Source organism: Canis lupus, chromosome 3, assembly GCF_003254725.2.
Source record: "Canis lupus dingo isolate Sandy chromosome 3, ASM325472v2, whole genome shotgun sequence".
Lineage (NCBI taxonomy): Eukaryota > Metazoa > Chordata > Mammalia > Carnivora > Canidae > Canis > Canis lupus.
In genome coordinates, this window is record NC_064245.1 from 17,693,259 (window position 1) to 17,713,208 (window position 19,950).

At 38.1% G+C, this 19,950-nt stretch overlaps 1 long non-coding RNA gene and 1 other non-coding gene across 2 annotated transcripts in view; one reads left to right on the forward strand and one right to left on the reverse strand.

Moving 5' to 3' along the window:
* The first annotated feature begins 6,175 nt into the window (after positions 1–6,175).
* LOC112654245 (U6 spliceosomal RNA) lies at positions 6,176–6,282 on the forward strand. The gene has a single exon (XR_003132894.1). It is a non-coding gene; the product is annotated as a U6 spliceosomal RNA (small nuclear RNA).
* Positions 6,283–14,164: 7,882 nt separating this feature from the next.
* The window catches only part of LOC125754837 (uncharacterized), a 32,859-nt gene continuing 27,073 nt past the window's right edge, over positions 14,165–19,950 (reverse strand). Inside the window, exon 3 of the long non-coding RNA XR_007409719.1 lies at positions 14,165–14,301. This is a non-coding gene — a long non-coding RNA (uncharacterized LOC125754837). The remainder of the gene's footprint in view (positions 14,302–19,950) is intronic.

The following is a 19,950-nucleotide window of genomic DNA, read 5'->3' on the forward strand; positions in this document are numbered from 1 at the left end:
CATGATTAATTTTGTATTTACAGATCAGTGAGCCCCAAGCATATTTGTTTCTGGGCTGTTTTTCTGGTGAGATGTTTGCTGTGTTTCCTGATGGAGAGACTCCAAATGCACATTTTATACTAATATAAGTTGAAGGCAGAATAAATTGTTAGTGAGAATGATCACCTCTTCCAAATAAAATCCAAGATTCAAAAACAAACATAATTAAGATTGATATATTTCTGGAACATCAGAATAGATAGAGGAAACTGATAAAATAATAAACAAAGTAAAGTTTGTTAGTGACTTTTCTGATTTCTGTGGTTCACTGCATATCATGTTTATTTTGCTAAACAACTTTGGAAAACTTACTAACCAGCAGAAAAATGTAAATTATAGATCTGACTCATTGAAGTAACATAAATTAACATTACCCATGTAGTAAATTTTAATAAAAACCATTTTAAATTGGAACAGATAAGCCCATTTGGAAACTGCTGTCAATTATTCAACCAACAAGGACACTGAACATCTATTTTTAGTCCATCAGTGGTCTAGGCTGATGAAGAGATATGAGAGAGAAAATGAAATGTTCTTTGCTTTCAAAGGACTTATAATCTAGTTCTTAGTGACAATTTTGTTTCACAGTGGTAGATAAAAGCTTTAGGTGTACCTTGATATTCTTTTTTTTTTATAATAAATTTATTTTTATTGGTGTTCAATTTACCAACATACAGAATAACACCCAGTGCTTAAGAGAACTAAAATCTGTCAGAATCACATGGTATGTACAATACCATGTACATACTGAAAATGTTTCCTGTAAACCGTGTCTTTATTGTGTTCAGTGAATGAAGATTCTATATACCTGTTTGAAACACCTCAATGTGGAAGAAGCCTTGACCAATTAGGTGACCTCTGAGAACTCTTTACCTTCAGAAAAGAAAAATAATACTGGTTCTGCCTCCTGGTGCTGGCAAGAAACACATGAGATAATGAATATGCAAGTGCACATCGAAGATTTCCAAAGTATCAAAGAGCCAAGCATTTAAATGAAGCAATTAAGCTTTAGGAAAGAACTTAAAATTTACCCAGTCTAAACTTCTTTCTCTTGATTTTTTTTTTTTTTAAGATTTTATTTTTAAGGGCAGCCCGGGCGGCTCAGTGGTTTAGCACCGCCTTCAGCTCAGGGCCTGATCCTGGAGACCTGGGATCGAGTCCCACGTCGGGCTCCCTGTGTGAAGCCTGCTTCTCCCTCTGCCTGTGTCTCTGCCTGTGTGTGTGTGTGTGTGTGTGTGTGTGTGTCTCATGAATAAATAAATAAAAATCTTTAAAATTAAAAAAAAAGAAAAACAGTTAAAAAGAAAAAAGATTTTATTTTTAAGTAATCTCTACACCCAATGGGGGGCTCAAACTCACAAGTCACTTGCTCCACCGATTGAGCCGGCCAGGTGCCCATCTCTTGATGGTCTTTAGAAGGAAGAATGTCAATCATTTTTCTGGTGTCAAGTTTTTGATAATAATTACCTAAAGACTATTATTAGTCTATTAGATTTCTTGTACATAATTCCTTTTTTTTTAAAGATTTTATTTACTTATTCATTTTAGAGAGAGAGAGTAAATGGGGGCAGGAGAGGCAGAGGGAGAGGGAGAGAATCTCAAGCAGACTCTGCACTCGCAGAGCCCCAGGTGGGGCTCTATCTCATAACCCTGAGACCACACCTGAGCAGAAATCAAGAGTCTAACACCTAACTGACTAGGCCATCCAGGCACCTCAGATTTCTTGTATGTAACTTTGACTCAAGGTCATTATACTGAGTATCAACAGCACTTCAATAATTATTTATTGAAGGTAAATAAAATTCAATTCAAATTCAAGGTACAATTTTCTGTGCCAGACACAGAAAGAAACCCAAAAATGTAAATATAATGGGGCACCTGAGAGGTTCAGTCAGTTAAGCGTCTGGCTTCAGCTCAGGTCATGATCTCAGGGTCCTGGGATAGAGCCCCACATTGGGCTCCCTACTCAGTGGGGAGCCTGCTTCTCCTTCTCCTGCTGCCATTCCTCTTGCTTGTGCTCTCTGGCTTGCACTCTCTCTGTCATAAAAATAATTAAATCTTGAAAAAAGAAAATAACCATAAGTATTAACCTAGATTTCATGTCTCGCTGCTTACTATTTAGAATAATTTCATAAATTCTATAAAGTTGCATTTGTATTGTTGAGATGTACGTGAAAGTGCAACTAAACTATACTTTCATCATTGATAATAGAATGTGATCTGTAAGGAAAATAGTTTTGAGTTTGCTCATTGTTTATATGCCATGAAAAAGCAATTTACTAAACATAGAGAAAAGTATTTTGGTGAAAATAGATATAAAAATAAAGTAGCCTGCATTAGTGAAATTATCTACTGAAGTCAAAATATGGGGAATAATTCAGTTTTAGAACCTTGAAGATGGGAGAATAGCTTTTTCTGATTCAGTTTAAAAATTGCATAATATAAAAGTTAATAACAATTGCGTAAAATTATGAGAGCCAAACAGGAATATCCATGGTTTTGCCTAAATATGCTCAACCGTCACCATTTTAAAAGATAACTGTCTTCAGATATTTCATATACCTAATACCCATAGCTTTAGAGTGCTTGCTGTAATAGCTAAAATAATGACAAATGAGGATTAGACTTCGAAGTAAAAATAAAGGGCAAAATACTTGTATTCATGTTTTCTTCCTTTCTATAATCTCATCAAAATGAGAGATAAGCTGTTTAAAAAGAACAAACTCATAAGAACGGAGAGCAGAAGAGAATACAAGAAAATTTTAGAAAGTAAACAGCAGACACAGGAGTATTAACTACCTATTAAACTTTAGAAAGCAACTGTGGGAAAAGTCAAGAAACTAATTTACAGTTCAGATTTCCTAAAGCCTCCAAATTTTTGGCAATGGGTACTTTTGGACTGTGAGGCTATCAGCAGGAGAGTGAGGGCAAAGTGTTTATAGGGAATAATTAGACACCTCCCCAGAACTCTTCCCCTAATCTGAATGATGGATCTATTATGCAGGTAGATAGATAATGGCAGGTTTATTCTAGAGAACGTCTTTGACAACAGGGTACTAGGCAAAATCAAAGCTAGGGGGGTAAAAAACAGTGGAATTCAAGTGACCTTTGACTTATGGAATTCTAAGAGCAACTATTTTGTCTTCCTGCACTTGGTTCCTGTAATGCCTGCTTCCAACCTCTACTCCTTAGGCCTAGGAATGGCGAAGTCACCTCTAGGGAGTGTGATTCTAGAAAACCTAAAAATCCTGACACCAGGGTTCTTTCAGTGAAACAGACCACCCAAAACACCAACCAAGAGCAAAGTCCCCCATCAACATACTACGCCTAGAGGTACCCAGAGCTCCCCATAGCTGTCTAATCCCTCCACTCTTAGAAAACCAAAGGTCATTGGGTATCTGAGGAGAGCCTCTGTGTGAACGACAAAGATGGAAACAAGGAGATAGAAGCCAACACTGAAGAGATGAACATAGGGGAGGGGAGAAAACAGAAATGCTATCTTTCATATCCCAAAGAGATGAGAGAGTATACTGTATCCACAGCATGAGAACAGCATGATTATCATCTATCTAAAGAGAACAAAAAAAGAGCTCCTAAAAATTCAAAATATGAGAGCAGACATTTTTTGAAAAAAATAATAAAAGGGCTGAAATATAGTTAAGTTGAGGGGTGCCTGGGTGGCTCAGTGAAGCACCTGACTCTTGGATTCAGCTGGAACAGCGTCAGGCTCCACAATCAGTATAGTCTGCTTGAGATTCTCTCTCTCTCTCTCCCTCTCCCTCTGCACCTCTCCCTTCTTGTGCACACATGCTTTCTCTAAAATAAATAAACACATCTTTAAAAAAAATAGTTGAGGGGCAGCCCTCGTGGCCCAGCAGTTTAACGCCACCTTTGCCCAGGGCGTGATCCTGCCCAGGATCAAGTCCCATGTCAGACTCCCTGGAGGGGCCTGCTTCTTCCTCTACCTATGTCTCTGCCTCTCTCTCTGTGTGTCTCTCATGAATAAATAAATAAAATCTTAAAAATAAAAAAATAATTGAGGAAATGTTTCTGTCACAGAGATCTCTCTTTCAGTAGAGCAAAAAAAGACAATGAGAGGATAACAAGACAGAAGATTTAGAAATCAGAGGACTAAAGGAACAGTCCAGGAGGCCCCATCTGAGTAACTGTAGAAAGGGAGACAAGAGGAAATGGATAAAAGAAAATTATCAAATAAGTAAATCAAGAACATTTTGCATTGAAAGATATGAGTTTCCAAATTAAAAGGGACTAAAAAGTGCCCAGAGCAAAGATTTCTGAATATTTCAGTGTTTTTTTTTTTGGGGGGGGGCGGGGCAGAGGGAAGGGTAATTTGGGGCCATATTTCTGGGTAATATGTTTATACTCCTTCTTGATTTTGCAGAATTAGGCATTTTTTGACCTCCTAACATGGGAGATGTGGATTTAGTGTTGTTTTGCCACTACCCCTTCATATCTATCACTCTTCTCATCCTCACATCCACATCCTATAATTATATTGTAGTTTTGCTTAAATCATATTCAATATTTACATTGTTGTGACAACGTAAACATAAAACTGTTCACAGCTGAGCCATGTAGTATTTTATAATTTTTCTTTCCTGTATAACCTTCTCTTTTTGTTTCTTTACTTGCAAAATAAGGAAGTTCATGGTTTGACCCATTTCAGATAGAGTCAACATTGTCTTTAAGAAACAGTCCCCTCCTCCAATCTGCTGTGCTTGCTTCTGAGTTACCCTCATTCTCAGGCAAACCCTTCGAGCAAGCAGGCTCTAAGCACCTCCAAACTGGCAGTGCAGAAAAACCTCAGCAGATAAAGGGGACCTTTTTCTCAACAACTCTACTAAGAGAATCAATCTCTTGCTCAAGAGGATGTGCTACTCTTCCTGTTCTCCTGAGTCACCACTTTAGCTAGGGGTGGAGTCAAGTTTTATCTGAGTCTCAGGGATTGAGAATAAGGCAGTCTCAGCAAACAAAACAGGCTGAGAACAATTTTAATGCATTTTACATCTTCTTCTGTAACTATATAACATAGTTCGAACTCAAAAAGTCCTAGAATTTTATAGGCTGGAAAGGACAAGAGTAAGTGATAACTCTGGGCTGAGGAAACATTATATAAATCAAGTTTTCAAGTTTAAAATTGTCCAGGGAATAATAGCATTATGATTTTAGATTAATTCAGAGATTTTGTACTGATATTCAAGTAGTAGAAATTAATAAAGTTAAGACAAAAGTGAATTTGTGGCATCTTTTAATTTCACAAATATGTTTTATTCTTGTTTTTAAGTAGGCTCCATGTTTAGCATGAGTCAGACACTCAACCAACTGAGCCACCCAGGGGCCCCACAAACATGTTTTTATTCCATTCAACTGATCTTTTAAATGTAGGATTTAATATAATTTTTGATGAGTACTATGACCTCCAGAACCTATTAAGTGAGGCAACCAGTGACTATATGAATTAGTATTTATACTACTCTACCCACTGTGTGAGATTTTAGCCAAACAATTTTGGTTTCTTTTCTTTTCTTCTTTTTTCTTTTTTCTTTTTTTTCCTTTTAGGAGCAGAGGGAGAGAGAATCTTAAGCAGGCTCCATGCCCAGTGTGCCAGAGCCCAACCCAGGCTCACTCTCAGGACCCTGAGAGAGCATGACCTGAGCTGAAATCAAGAGTCCAACACTCAACCAACAGAGCCATCCAGTTTACCCACAATTTTGGTCATGCCTAAGGAGGCAAGACAATCATTTTCCCTTCTTTTTTTTATTTTTTTTAATTTTTATTTATTTATGATAGTCACAGAGAGAGAGAGAGAGAGGCAGAGACACAGGCAGAGGGAGAAGCAGGCTCCATGCACCGGGAGCCCGATGTGGGATTCGATCCCGGGTCTCCAGGATCGCGCCCTGGGCCAAAGGCAGGTGCCAAACTGCTGCGCCACCCAGGGATCCTCCCTTCTTTTTTGATAATAAATATCTTTTAGCCAATTAAAAGTCCTTAGCTGTATGTCAAATTTTTTGCACTACAATAGGATCAAGAATGTTGACTGGAAAAAAAAAAAACAACAAAAAACAAAACAACAACAACAAAAAAGTACCAGCAGAATTTCAAAAGTAAGGAACAGGTGCTCATTTCCACAGCACAAATAATAAAATTGAAACAACACAGAGAAGATTAGCATGACCCCTGCACAAGGATGACCTGCAAATTCATGAAATGTTCTGTGTATAGATAAAAATATAAATAAAATGAACAGCTCCATAATTTACATAGCCTCTTAATAGTGCTTTCCACCAATCTTTAGTGTCACTGTATTTATATTTGTTTTATGATTCTTTCACTAATCTCTTTGCAGTGTGGCCATATTTATATCTAAGCTTACAAGTAAATATGTTCATTATGCATTTATTTATCAGTGTTAGAGGACTATAATCATCACTTTTAGTTTATGACAATATGACCTTGCCATTTGCAAATAATGATAATGACAAGAGTTAACAGTAAGTCTCACAAAACCCCTACGAGTTAGACACTATCATTATTCCCAGTACAGTGATGAGGAGATTGAAAAAGAAGACAGAAACTTACTGAAGGCAATACTACTAGATGTAAGAGCCCAGCTGGTCTGAACCCAAAGCCTACACCAGGTAATAAACCATAAGACAGGATCAGCAAGGTTGTGACAGGCTGCCTACTTCCAATAATACCTGAAAAAGACAGACACCAAGCTGCATCTTGTAGGGCATACATACAAGCCAAGAGGCCTCTCTAATTTGACAGAAAGACTCATGTGGTGGTGTTTGTAAGTCGAAGAAACTACTCCTTGAGGACATCTGCTTAGAACTCTAAGTACAGAACTGGTAAAAAAAGAACCTGGTACAGAACGGAGCCCCCCGTGGAGAACACTTCTTACAATTCCGGAGAAAGAGAATGTTGTATTAGTGTGCTAGCACTCATTCTCTCCTGCTATCCCACCTTCCCTCCCAAACTTTACTCTTTAAAATTTTTTCTTAAAATATTTTATCATCATATACATTAAGTATGCAAAAGGTATAGAACATCATGTCCCATCATTCAACTTCTAACATTTTGCCCTACTAATTTTGTTTTTTTTTAATTGTGTAACAGTTTAAATAGTATATAGAATATACCTGTATGACTTTCAGAATAATAAAACAAATACTTATATACTGTCCAGCAAACCTGAAAAATAAAGCATTACTCCTTAACAGCCATCTGTGTTTGCCTCTCTAATGTTGAGAGTTTGAATACAGAGTTCTAAGCTGAAATAATTTTACCTCAGAATTTTGAAGGCACTGTTCCATTCCTGTTTGGATTCCAGTGTTGCTGTTCAGACATCTAATGCCATTCTGCTTCTCTAGTCTTTGTGTGTTAAACCTGCTTTTCACCCTCTACAATCAGAGGCTCTTTGCCCCAGTGTTTTGAAATTTTACAATGATGTATCTTGTTGTGGGTTTATTTTTATCCATGTGTTGAAAACTCTCTGAGCCTTTTCAATCTGGAAATTCCTGATCTTCTGCTCTATGAAATACTATTATATTACTTTTTTGCTGTTTGTCTACACTCCCTACTTTTCCTTGAATTTTGGATATGATGGGCTGGTGTCTTAACTTTCTTTTATTTTCTCTTATTTTTTATCTCTTTGCCTTTATGCTCAACTTTTGGGAGATTTTCTTAATTCTAAATTTAGGCCCTTCTAATATCTATTATGTTTACAATTTTCAGTGGCTCCTGTGAGATAGTATATTGATCTCTCCGCCTCTGGTTCTTGGCAGAGAACTGCTTAGGAAATTGACAAGAGCACCAGGAGCATCCTTTGTTCTAATGAGGTGGCTCCAAGTGGGCTCCTGGATGGGAGTTGGTCACCAGAAAAACTAAGCTATGATTATAAGCTTGACATTTTCAGCCCTACTCCCACTTTTCTAGAGATGAGAAGGAAACTAGAAATGCAGTTAATAATTGATGTTTACATGAGGAAGCCTCCATAAAATCCCAATAATATGGTGGGATATGTGTCTAGGCTGATGAATACATCCACACCAGAAGGTGACATATTGCAAAATTCCACAGGGACAGAAGCTCTTGCCCTCAAAACTGTCCCAGACCGGGATCCCTGGGTGGCGCAGCGGTTTGGTGCCTGCCTTTGGCCCAGGGCGCGATCCTGGAGACCCGGGATCGAATCCCACGTCGGGCTCCCGGTGCATGGAGCCTGCTTCTCCCTCTGCCTGTGTCTCTGCCTCTCTCTCTCTCACTGTGTGCCTATCATAAATTTAAAAAAAAAAAAAAAAAAAAAAAAAAAACTGTCCCAGACCTCCCTCTACGTTATCTCTTCGTCTGGCTCTTCATCTGTATCCTTAACCTGGGGGGGGGGGGGGGGGGGGGGGGCATGGGAACTTCCGATTTATAGCCAAATCTGAAAAAAGTTGTGGGTACCTTGGGGACCTACTATTTGTGGTTAGCAGCTGAAGTGGGGGGCAGTCCTGCGGGGCTGACCCCTTACCTGCCGAGTCTAATACTATCTCAAGGTAGATGATGTCAGAATGGAGTCAAATTGCAGGGCACCCAGCTGGTGTCATGGAAAATTATTTGGTTTGGGGAAAAATCTGTATACATCTCATGACCAGAAGAGTCAGAAATGACACAGAAGTGCTCTGTGTGAGTAGTAAAGGAGAAAGGCTTTGGAGGGAAAACCTGGGTGGTTTTTCTTATGCAGTTCCATTTTCCTGTCCTTTTAATAAAGCTTTTTATTTTTCCTTTACCTTTACAGCTGCGCGATCTTATCACTCTGAATATATAAAATAACCTTAAAAAATTTTTTCTCCTCTTCATATGGTCTGTTTTCTTGAAATGCTTTTTTCTGTTTGTTTGACGTCTTTTTGATATTCCTCAACATTGCACAGTGATCCCTGGCTGCTTGATCTCATTTAAGAATGAGGCATTCAACAGATGCTTGGAGTTCCATGTGCGTGCGTGGGGCTTACCGACCGCAAGCATACCTCAAGGTGTTTTGGGTTAAACCATTTCACTCATCAAATCCTGGTATCTGTGCCTATGGGTGCTTGTGAGAAAGCTGGAAGATTCCCCAGGAGAGATTCTTTCTTTATCCTTCCTTGCCAGTAAAACCTGATTGCTAATGTTTCAAAGCCAGGAGGCTGGAGGAGGAACAGCGGTATCTCCATAGTCAGTATGTCAACATTTCATTTAACTGGTTCAGTTTTTATCGTGATAGTCAGCTCTGCCCTCAACTGTGCCCTGAGACCTGTAGTCCAGAAACACTGGGTACCCTCTCTGGGGAACAGACCTCCAGTGCCCTGCTGAAGGAGAAAAATGCCAACCCCCTAGCTATAGGAGTCTCTAATTCTTCAACATCGAGTCAATCCTCCTTTTTTAGCTCCACCTTTATTCCCACTTCCAAAATTATCAGATACTGCCACTGCTGAGCTGTTCGTGGGTTTTGAGGTATAGACTGGGTTACTTTTTATACTTTCTCATAATGTCATTTTAGAGTAGGAAGCTTTTCAAATTCTGGTAAATCCATCTAGTTTCAGATTCCTAGTTAGACTTCCCATTCTTTTGTTCTTGTTAACAAACCTTTATTTTTGCTCTTGATGTTCTACAGTTTGACAAGTTTAGGAATGGATTTCATTTATCTTGCTTGGAACTCTTTACATCCCTGAATGTGAAGATTTGTATCTTTTACAGTCCCAGCATATATTCAGCTACACTTAAATATATATATTTATATATTTAATTTATGTGTTATATATATTAAATATAAATATTTATATCTTCTACCAGCAGTTTTAATGTACATATCACTTTGCAGAATTCTGGAAAATTACTTTAATCATCTAGCCTACTAATTCACTCTTCAGCTGTGTTTATAAACTGCTTTTAAATTATATGTAGAGTTTCTAATTTCTAGAATTTCTATTTAGTTTTTTAAGCATATTAAACATGCTGATATCCTATTAAACATGTCATATATCCCATGACCTATAATTTCAGTATCGATGGCCTTTGATTTTTGTTGTGGTGATGATACTGTTTTCTTGTTTTTGTTTCTCCTACTCGTAGTGGATTGTTTTGTTCTAGGTTTTTGAGATTTTTCATTCTGTATTCCTGTTCCTTGGAAATTTATTTGTGAGAACTCTCTGAGACCTGGATTTAAAACACCTACATTTTGTTCTATCCATTCTACCCAGGAACACTCCCAACCTAGGACCACGTTAATGGAAATGTTTAGTTTGGGCATTTTGAGCCATATACAGAGTATCAATTCTAACTCTAAACTCAGGTTGACAGCTAGCTTGAGGTTAAATATTATCAAGATTTCCTACCCTCATCCAGAGTTAATGCAAAGGGAGCCAAGTTTCTTTCTTATTTCCTTTTTTTCTTAGTTATCGCATTGGGAGATTTTTGCTGTTGTCGAGTGAGGGTCTTAAGAATTTCTATACCAGGGCAGCCCTGGTGGCTCGGCAGTTTAGCGCCACCTTCCGCCCGGGGTGTGATCCTGGAGACCTGGGATCGAGTCCCATGTTAGCCTCCCTGCATGGAGCCTGCTTCTCCCTCTGCCTGTGTCTCTGCATCTCTCTCTCTCTCTCTCTCTCTCTCTCTCTGTGTCTCTCATGAATAAATAAATAAATAAATCTTTAAAAAAAAAAGGAATTTATATACCAAATGGATCCTCAAGTTTATCTTTTATATATTAAGTCACTAAATCTAAAGCTGTACAGACCCTCTAGAATTCGATCATGGTCTGCCATGCACTTCTTCCCAGGGTTGAGAAAATTTACTAATGCCTTGTTCTGCAACATGGCCCTCTTCCATAGTTCACGTTTTCGTCAATCAGATCATGAGTTGTAAGGAAACCGGAAATGATCTCTAACTTTAACAGGCTTATCTCAAAAGGACACATAAAACATCTAAATACACACAAAAATACATAAAGAAGTTACATTTAAATTTAAATGTATGACTACTTATTAAGCATAAAGGAGAGAAAGATGCTGCTGACTGGTGGGAAAGGAAGCCTATGGCATGAGGTGAACATACACAGGCAACTATGGCAGTGTACCCAGCCTGGCTGTCCTCATTTACCCCTCAGCTGCACGCTGACGAAACATTCACTCCCCGTTTGGCAGCTGGAACATTTTTAGCAGCCGTGGAGTCCAGACATGCACACATTTAGCTCCTCAATGCTGCTCCTGATTGACAGTCCCTAAAGTGGAAATCTCTGGAAATTTGGTCATTTAGAGTCTAATGTCCCATCAGAAAGAATTAAAAAGCAAAGTGTATTGTTCCTTTTCCCAGCCAATGTTATTCAACTGCATTCCCCTACCTTACAGCCTTAAAATTGCATGGTGCATAGCATGGATTTTTCCACCAAATGAGAAAATCCTAACTCTAATGTTAGTTGCTTTTTCTTTTTTTTTTTTTTTTTTTTTTTGTTAGTTGCTTTTTCAATGACTCCCAAGCGGTAAGGAACAGAATCACCATCTTTGGAGGCATACGACTGTAGTTAGCTGCTACAGAAAACAACCTAATAGAAGAGTTGGACTTATTAGATGAAAAGGGAGCATTAATTTTTTGTTTTTCTTTTTTTTGCTTGATACAACTTAGCGGAGGAACACAAATTTGTAGGTGTGATCTCCTGGCCATGTGCCTAACACATCACATACCTGACAAAATCACCCAAATTCTCTTCCTATTCCCCTTCCCTAGCACACTTTTCTGTATCCATCTTCAATTCATGTGTGTCTGTATGTGTATAACTTGATATTGTGTACAAGTATCATTTACATGAAAACGCAAAAGGCCAACTGTAAGAAACACATGGAGAAAAGTAAGAGTTCTACTAGAAATCAAATGTAATGTAAAAAGCAGGAACCTTCAAAATATCAACATTTAAGAAGATAAAAGGAGAAGAGCATTCCATGGACATTTCATATTCTACCCTTAAGGTTGGGGGAAGGCTCTAGAAAATAGGATCTGAAATAAATGCGGTTTTCCAGCAAGTGCTTACAAAACGCTGTGACTTTATAGCATAAAAAAAAAAAAAAAAAAAAAGCAAGAAAAAATTCTGCATTTCAGTTCTAATTAATCACATGTCCCAAGCTTTCTTCCTTTCCCTGTATAAAATGGTGATAATTTTAATAATCCCAGAATCACTAGAGTAAACATATTTAAAATGAAAAGTATTATTATTATTACCATTAAGCTCAGTTTCCTTTGATATAAAACCAGTGAGTTTTAAACTAGTGACTTTGATGAAAATTTTGGCTACTCTACAAGAAAATCATCTACAAATGTTGGGGGTGATGTGCCAGTATAATTAAACAAAGAACTTTTGGAGTGCCTGGGTGGCTCAATCATTTAAGCATCTGCCTTCAGCTCAGGTCATGATTTCAGAGTCTTGGGATCAAGCCCCGCATTGGGCTCCCTGGTTGGCTGGGCAGGGTAGGGCCGAGGAGGGAGGGGGGGAATTGCTTCTCTCTCTGCCCCTTCCCCCCTCCCATGTTCTTTCTCACTCACTCTCTCTCAAATAAATTTTAAAAAAATTGTTAAAAAATACAATAAAGAATAAAGATTTTTCCCCCATTTTTCAGGTAATTTTATAGGAGATGTATAGATGGAAATAAACAGTTTAATGCCTATCTAAAAATGTGATAGAACACTACAAATATTGGGTTTTGGTCTACCTCCAATTCATAGTTCAAGTAATTAATAGTCGAAATGAAAATATCTTGTATATTTCTAATTAAAGGTGATAATTGCTTAACAAATGTGTTCTGAATAATTTCTTCATTGCCAGTTCAGCACATGCAACATTCTGTATGTGTTGCTTGTGTTTGCATGCTGCTATCAGTGATGCTTGCTCCAAGGCCACAGCCAAGCATTTATTATCTCCCAGGCATGTACAGAGACTACAATCTGAAGGTCATGCATATCTGTGCAATGACAAAAAATTTTGTGATTTCATGCGTAATTTACAAGCATGAAATGGAACTTAAATGCATTATGTAATATTTTGGAAGTTTAAAATGTTGCTATTTCTGTTAGCACTTGTTATTGGGGGTGTTGTATTAAGTTTCAAAATAGCTCAGTTTGAGTTATCTTCAAGACAAACACACTTTGTCCTTCAACAATGAAAACAACCCAATGTCATTATAATTAAAGATTGCTATGTTTATAATACTTTTTATGTTAATCATGTGCTGGCCAGCTGATAGTCAACTGGCTAGTATATCAGTACAGGGATGCCAAGAACAAAATTTCATAAAGCCTTTACCTCTCAATGAAAACAATGTTTTTTTTAATCAATTAAGAATGGATGGGGGAGTAGAAATTTAAACATCAGGAATTTGTAATTCAAATAAATCTTTTTTTTTTGTAATTCAAATAAATCTTATCTTTAGTTCTTTCCTCTGAGGTATAAAATTATCATTAATAACCATTACTGTTGATACTAAGGAAGACTGCATCTTGGCAGTCGTCTTGTTTATAAACTAGATTCCAGATTCACATATCCTATGTCCAATATTCTCAACTATAACCCAAAAAGCTGTCTAAAAACGGTTAAACAAAAAACTTTTAACAGGTCAAGTTCTATGTGCCTTCCAGTGGATACAGAGGTGTGTTTTGTCAGTGGTATGCTAGAGCTGGCCCAGCCTGATTCATGAGAGCCAACTATGAGCAAGTCTTTGCAACTCCACTTTCAATGATGTCATATTAATAGTTCAAAATCAGCTATGGTAGGAGTATTTGTATCACAGAAATAGGAATACACTGTGAGTCAGGTCTTTTTACCCTGAAGAGCCAGCCATTAAACCTTTACTAGCACATCACTATTTGGGGAAGCAGGGGAGGAAAGGAAAATGGATTGTAGAAAGGCAATGGAATTTTAGTTGCTAGTCAGATTAGAATTGGAAAATATTACTCAACATGTTGTGTATTTGAAGAGTATTTTCATCTTTTGTGAGAGCAATTAGTTTTGGAAATTGGAAGCAGCCTACTAGGAATTTTAAGTTATGGGAAGTCCTGAGGAATCTAGTGTATTTATAAAAGGGATATATAATACAATCAAATGAATATCTAATCAAGTACCTTAGTTCTGGTCTGCTCCAGGTTATTCCAATTTGAAACAAAAAGAGTCTTCCCTAGAACCTCAGCCAAACTTGACAGGAAGGGTTAAAAGACTTTCAAATGTAGTGTTTAAGTTGGTGTACTCTGGAAAGTAAATGTACATACATAGGAAGGGATCGGTTTATTATGTCATTTATATAATAATTATATTATATTTGCTTTGTACAGCCAATTTAAGCCAGTTTCTACTTTAGAGCAAAGGAAACAAAGTTCTAAGATGTTTTAATTTGACCCAATTGAGTTCCACAGTGAACTTTACAAAGAAAAACTCATTGTTATTATAGCTCACCTTCGATAGGTAACTTAATGACATACAAAATATAGAACCAGCTATTTTGATTATATGAATCTATAGGGCATCCTACTTATAATTATTTACAAGTAATAAACATATGTATATTCAAATATGTGAAGCCACTATGATATCCAGATGATAAGTGGGCCTATTCTCGGAACTAACATTTTGTTATTAATCAATATGCCACATTGCCTTTCTTGGATTAGTTTTTCTCCATGTACTCTATATATCACACTATATACCTTTCTCACTGTTCTTATACTATCTATATCCATCCACTGCAATGTGGATGAAGGCAAGTGTGTTTTGTTTGTTCATGACTTTATCTCCACTGCTATGTCTATCTCTGATTGGCACATGACAGATAATGAATCTTTGCTGAATAAACTAATGAATTGATTGGTACAGTAGATCCAAGGACTGAAAGTTTTCAGGATTCTACTCGAAATTTCACAGTTACCATTAAAATCAGAAACAGAGACAAGTGGATCCCTGGGTGGCTCAGTGGTTTAGCGCCTGCATTCGGCCCAGGGCATGACCCTGGAGTCCCGGGATCGAGTCCCGCATCGGGCTCCCTGCATGGAGCCTGCTTCTCCCTCTGCTTATGTCTCTGCCTCTCTCTTTCTGTGTCTCTCATGAATAAATAAATAAAATCTTAAAAAAAAAAAAAACAACAGAGAGGATGCACTAACCATTAAAATCAGAAAGAGAGACGATGCACATACAAACCTGGCATGAAAAAACGTTACTCATTTGTACCTAGTTTAATAACCATTAAAAGTGTGTTTCAGATGTTATAACCTACTATAAATAATTAAGAAAATACTTTGCTAGTAGTTTAATAAGAAATGGTAACTTCCCTCAAAGTCAAATGAGGTTGCCATTAAATAACCTGATTTTAAGGAGTAAACTCAGTCATTGCTAAAAACCCCAGAGAAGCCGCTTCTCAATAGTGCAATGAAATAAGATGGTTTTCCTTCCCCATTTTGGAGATCCACATGCTTAATAAGAATTGCTTTTAAAATATATTTTTTATTTTTTATGTATTTTTTTTAAGATTTTTATTTATTTATTCATGAAAGAGACAGAGAGAGAGACAGACACAGGCAGAGGGAGAGGCAGGCTCCCTGCAGGGAGCCTGATGCAGGACTCAATCAGGAATCTCCAGGATCACAACCTGCAGATGCTCAACTGCTTAGCCACCCAGGTGTCCCTTAAAATATATATATTATTATTTGTTATATTATATATATATTACATATATATTATTATTTGTTTACATATGTATATTTAAGATTTTATTTATTTGTTCAGAGAGAGAGAGAGAGAGAGAGGCAGAGACACAGGCAGAGGGAGAAGCAGGCTCCATGCAGGGAGCCTGACGTGTGACTCGATCCCAGGCCTCCAGGATCACACCCCAGGCTGCAGGCGGCGCTAAACCGCTGCACCACGGGAGCTGACCTAAAATACATTTTTTAAAGGTTTCATTTATTATTTACTTGAGAGAAAGAGGAAATCATTTTTATTTCCATTTATTTATTTTAAAGATTTATTTATTTTCAAGAGAGAGAAAGAGAGGAAGAGGGAGACCTGGGGGATGGGGAGAGGGGGAGAGAGAGAGAATCTCAATCAGACTCCCTGCTGAGCACAAAGCCCAATGTGGGGCTCAATTCCAGGACCCTGAGATCATGACCTCAGCCAAGATCATTACTTGAGACGAAATCAGGAGTCTGATGCCCTACTGACTGAGCCACCCAGGCAACCCAAGAAATCATCATAGATCCACTATAGAAACAAGAGAAAAATCAGTACCTATTTAACAGATATGGGTTGGACAGTAGGAACAGCCAACTCAGATGAATTCAATTATCCAGATTTACAGTATATGGTTTTAAAAACCATTAAAAAATAATCTGGGTTTTTCATTTGGCTTCGATTATATAAAGACAGTAGTAGTAACTAACACTATACTTCTCTTTTTCATATTTTTTAAAAATTGAGTTATCGGGGAAGGGGCAGGAAATTAGTGAATTATTAACAAAAAGTCTTTGATAGTCTGATAGTGAGTTCCTTGGAGGGCAATGGCTTTGTCATCCATAACATCTAGCATGAATCTGAGATCATAATCAGTTCTCAATAAATATTTATGGAATGAACATTGCATAACTGATTTAATAAATGAAACATCTTTGCAACTAAGGCTACAAGCTTTGAATTCAGAGTTAGACCAGATATTTTGGTCCCTCAAATTCATTTTCTTCCTTGATTTCACTTTATTCTTTGTTAGCTCTGAGAGAAGTTCAGAATCTTGAACCAACAAAGGAAATAGAAATGTACAAAATGGTATTTTTAATACATGAGTCCATGTGACCTATAAGAAGAGTCCAAACTCAATTGGCTGAAAAGTTTTCTGTGGGCAAAGCATTTTCCCAAGGTCAGAAGAGTTCAAAGAACACAGCAAACTTTCAGGAACATGCCAGTGAATTTTGTAAAAGTTGTTTTTGTGTGTGTGCAAAGACACAAGGTTTGGCTGGTCATTCTGGTCTCCAGATGGTCACAGGATGCAGCCAGTAATGACCATGGAACATCCTGAAACAGATTATTAGTTTAATCGAGCAACATAGTCTCATTTGTCTGCTAGTAAGAGAGAATTTGTTTAAAATGTTGGACTGTTCTCTATCATCCCTATTACCATCCCAGACTGAGTGACTATTGTTTTTCAGCTGAATTACTGTAGTGACTTTCTAACTAGTTTCCTCTTTAATAATCCTGCTTGCCTAAAATCTATTTACACTGAAGCCTTACAGATAGATCATTTTAAGACCTAATTTGGATCTTGCCACTTCCAGCCTTAGATAAATTCTTGGCTTTCTGTGGTAGTTAGGATACAATGTAAACATTTTTACTATAGCCAATGTCCTGCCTGATTAAGACTTTAACTTCTTCATGGTGCCTGGGTGGCTCAGCTGGTTAAGCAACTGCCTTCAGCTCAGGTCATGATCCCGGGGACCCTGGGGACTCTGGGATCGAGCCCTACATTGGGCTTTCTGCTCAGCAGGGGTCCTGCTTCTCCCTCTCCCTCTGCTGCTCCTTCTGCTTGTGTTCTCTCTCTCTCTCTCTCAAATAATAAAATATTTTAAAAAGACTTTTTCAATTGTCTTTTATGCCATTGCCCCTCTAACTTACTGCTCCAGCCACACTGAGCCCTTGTGGTCACTCAAAAGCCCCACATTCCTTTATCTTAGGGCTTTCTTCCCCCGTGCTCTTCCCTCTTCCTGCAACATGCTTCTCCTTCACAATGCAGTACTACACATACTATCCTAGATATCTCTTTAAGGGTTAGGAGGCAGCCGTCAGTGGTTACTTTTTCTAGGCCAGGCTGGTAATGCTTCCTGACAGAGGCAATTCTCAAATTTGAAGATGGGTGATTATTCCTAGGCAGACAAGACAGCAGTGTAATCTCAACAGAGGGAAGACAACAGATTAAAAAAAGAAAGAGAGTGAGAGGCAAGAAACCATTTGGCATAGAAACAGCAGTGATATTTATTAAAATAAGGTGAAGAGACTGAGGATGAAGTTTTGGGAGAAAGGATATCTGCTTATGACATTTTGAGCTTGAGTGAGCTGGGGCTGCAAGATGGAGATAGTGAAGAGGCAACCGCTATGTGGTGAAGAATATAGGCTACATATATAAAAGGCAGGGAAGGATATACAGATCTAGGGAGTTCTGCACACATACTGTCTCCTAGGAAAATACTGTAGAGTAATAAAAAAACAAAAGAAATGCCAACATTTAAATAGGAGGCACTCGTAAAGAAGATAAAGGAGTGGTCACAGAAATGTTCTGGCAACAAGGGAACGTGACAGTGAAGAAGGAAGTGTTCACAGCAGAAACATAACAGCTAATTTTGGTAAGGTGAGAACTCAAAGGACCAAGGGATTTGGAAACAGGAAAAGTCTTTGATGAGTTTTACCAGAGACATGCGAGAAACTGAGCTAAAAGGAAAGAAGCCAGACTGAAGAGAAAATGGGACATAAAGAAAAGCAAGCAGATTGATGCCCATTCTTTTCTGGAACGACGGCAGAGGTAGAGAAACAGGGTAGCCTGCTATGAAGGGAGGGTGGAGTTGGGGAAAGGTATTTCATTTATATTTTTTACAGTAGTGAGATAAAATCTGTTTTGTAGGGGGAAGAAGGATGATACTGAAGTGTAGGGTTTTTTTTAAGGACACAATCCATAAAACAAATTATTACCAGGGGGAATAAGGGACCTACTTCTGAACCAAAAAAAGTAACTTTCAGTGAAGAGGCAAAGTCTTGAGATAAGAAAAATGAGTCATCAGCTGGTTAAACATCTGTTTACTCCAATTCTCTGGGAGACATGGTCACTGCTGAGAGGCCAGAAGATATGAAAACTTAATCTTAAGTCACTCTACTGATATATCTTATGGTGCAAAACCATAGTGGTTTCATATGTCAAGGGTTCCTAGTTAGGACTTGCTCCACACATAAAATACTCAAGGCTGTGGCATTTCTGCAGTTATGTGCACATGGCCTGGTCTAGGCTCTCCTGGACCAGAAATAAGGGTGCAAGACTAGAGGAGGAGGCTTGAAAGTCAAGCATGTGAAAGCAGCTGGGACAGCAGGTGAGATCCTCTCCATGATAGATGGATTCTTCTCTGACGTCGGCCTTGACACTGCCTTCTCTCTGCCATTGGAGTGCATTTTAGGAATCACTAGAATTCTGGGTGCTACCTGGTAATGCTTGACTGTACCTCAACTGAGAGGTTTGAATTCTTAAACATTTTCAAATAACTGTTTAATTTTGAAAAGATGAGAACTTTTAGTGGAGGGGTGATATACAGAATTTAATATCATTAAACAGCCATGCAACCCCTATAGTTCTCACTGGGAAACAACAGGTTTTAAAAAATATATACCTTGGGGATCCCTGGGTGGCGCAGCGGTTTAGCGCCTGCCTTTGGCCCAGGGCGTGATCCTGGAGACCCGGGATCGAATCCCACGTCGGGCTCCTGGTGCATGGAGCCTGCTTCTCCCTCTGCCTATGTCTCTGCCTCTCTCTCTCTCTCTCTCTCTCTCTCTGTGACTATCATAAATAAATAAAAAATTTAATATATATATATATATATATATATATATATATCCCCAATATATTTAGCATACATTTGATATACACATTTGGTTTAAATTAATAGATTATAACTGTACAGGGGCATCTGGGTGGCTCAGTGGTTGAATGTCTGCCTTTGGCTCAGGTTGTGATCCCAGGGTCCTAGGATCAAGTCCTGCATCAGGCTCCTGGCAGGGAGCCTGTTTCTCCCTCTGCCTATGTCTCTGCCTCTCTGTGTATCTCTCATGAATAAATAAAATCTTTTTGAAAAAATTACAGCTGTACATGATTCCTTACCTGATGT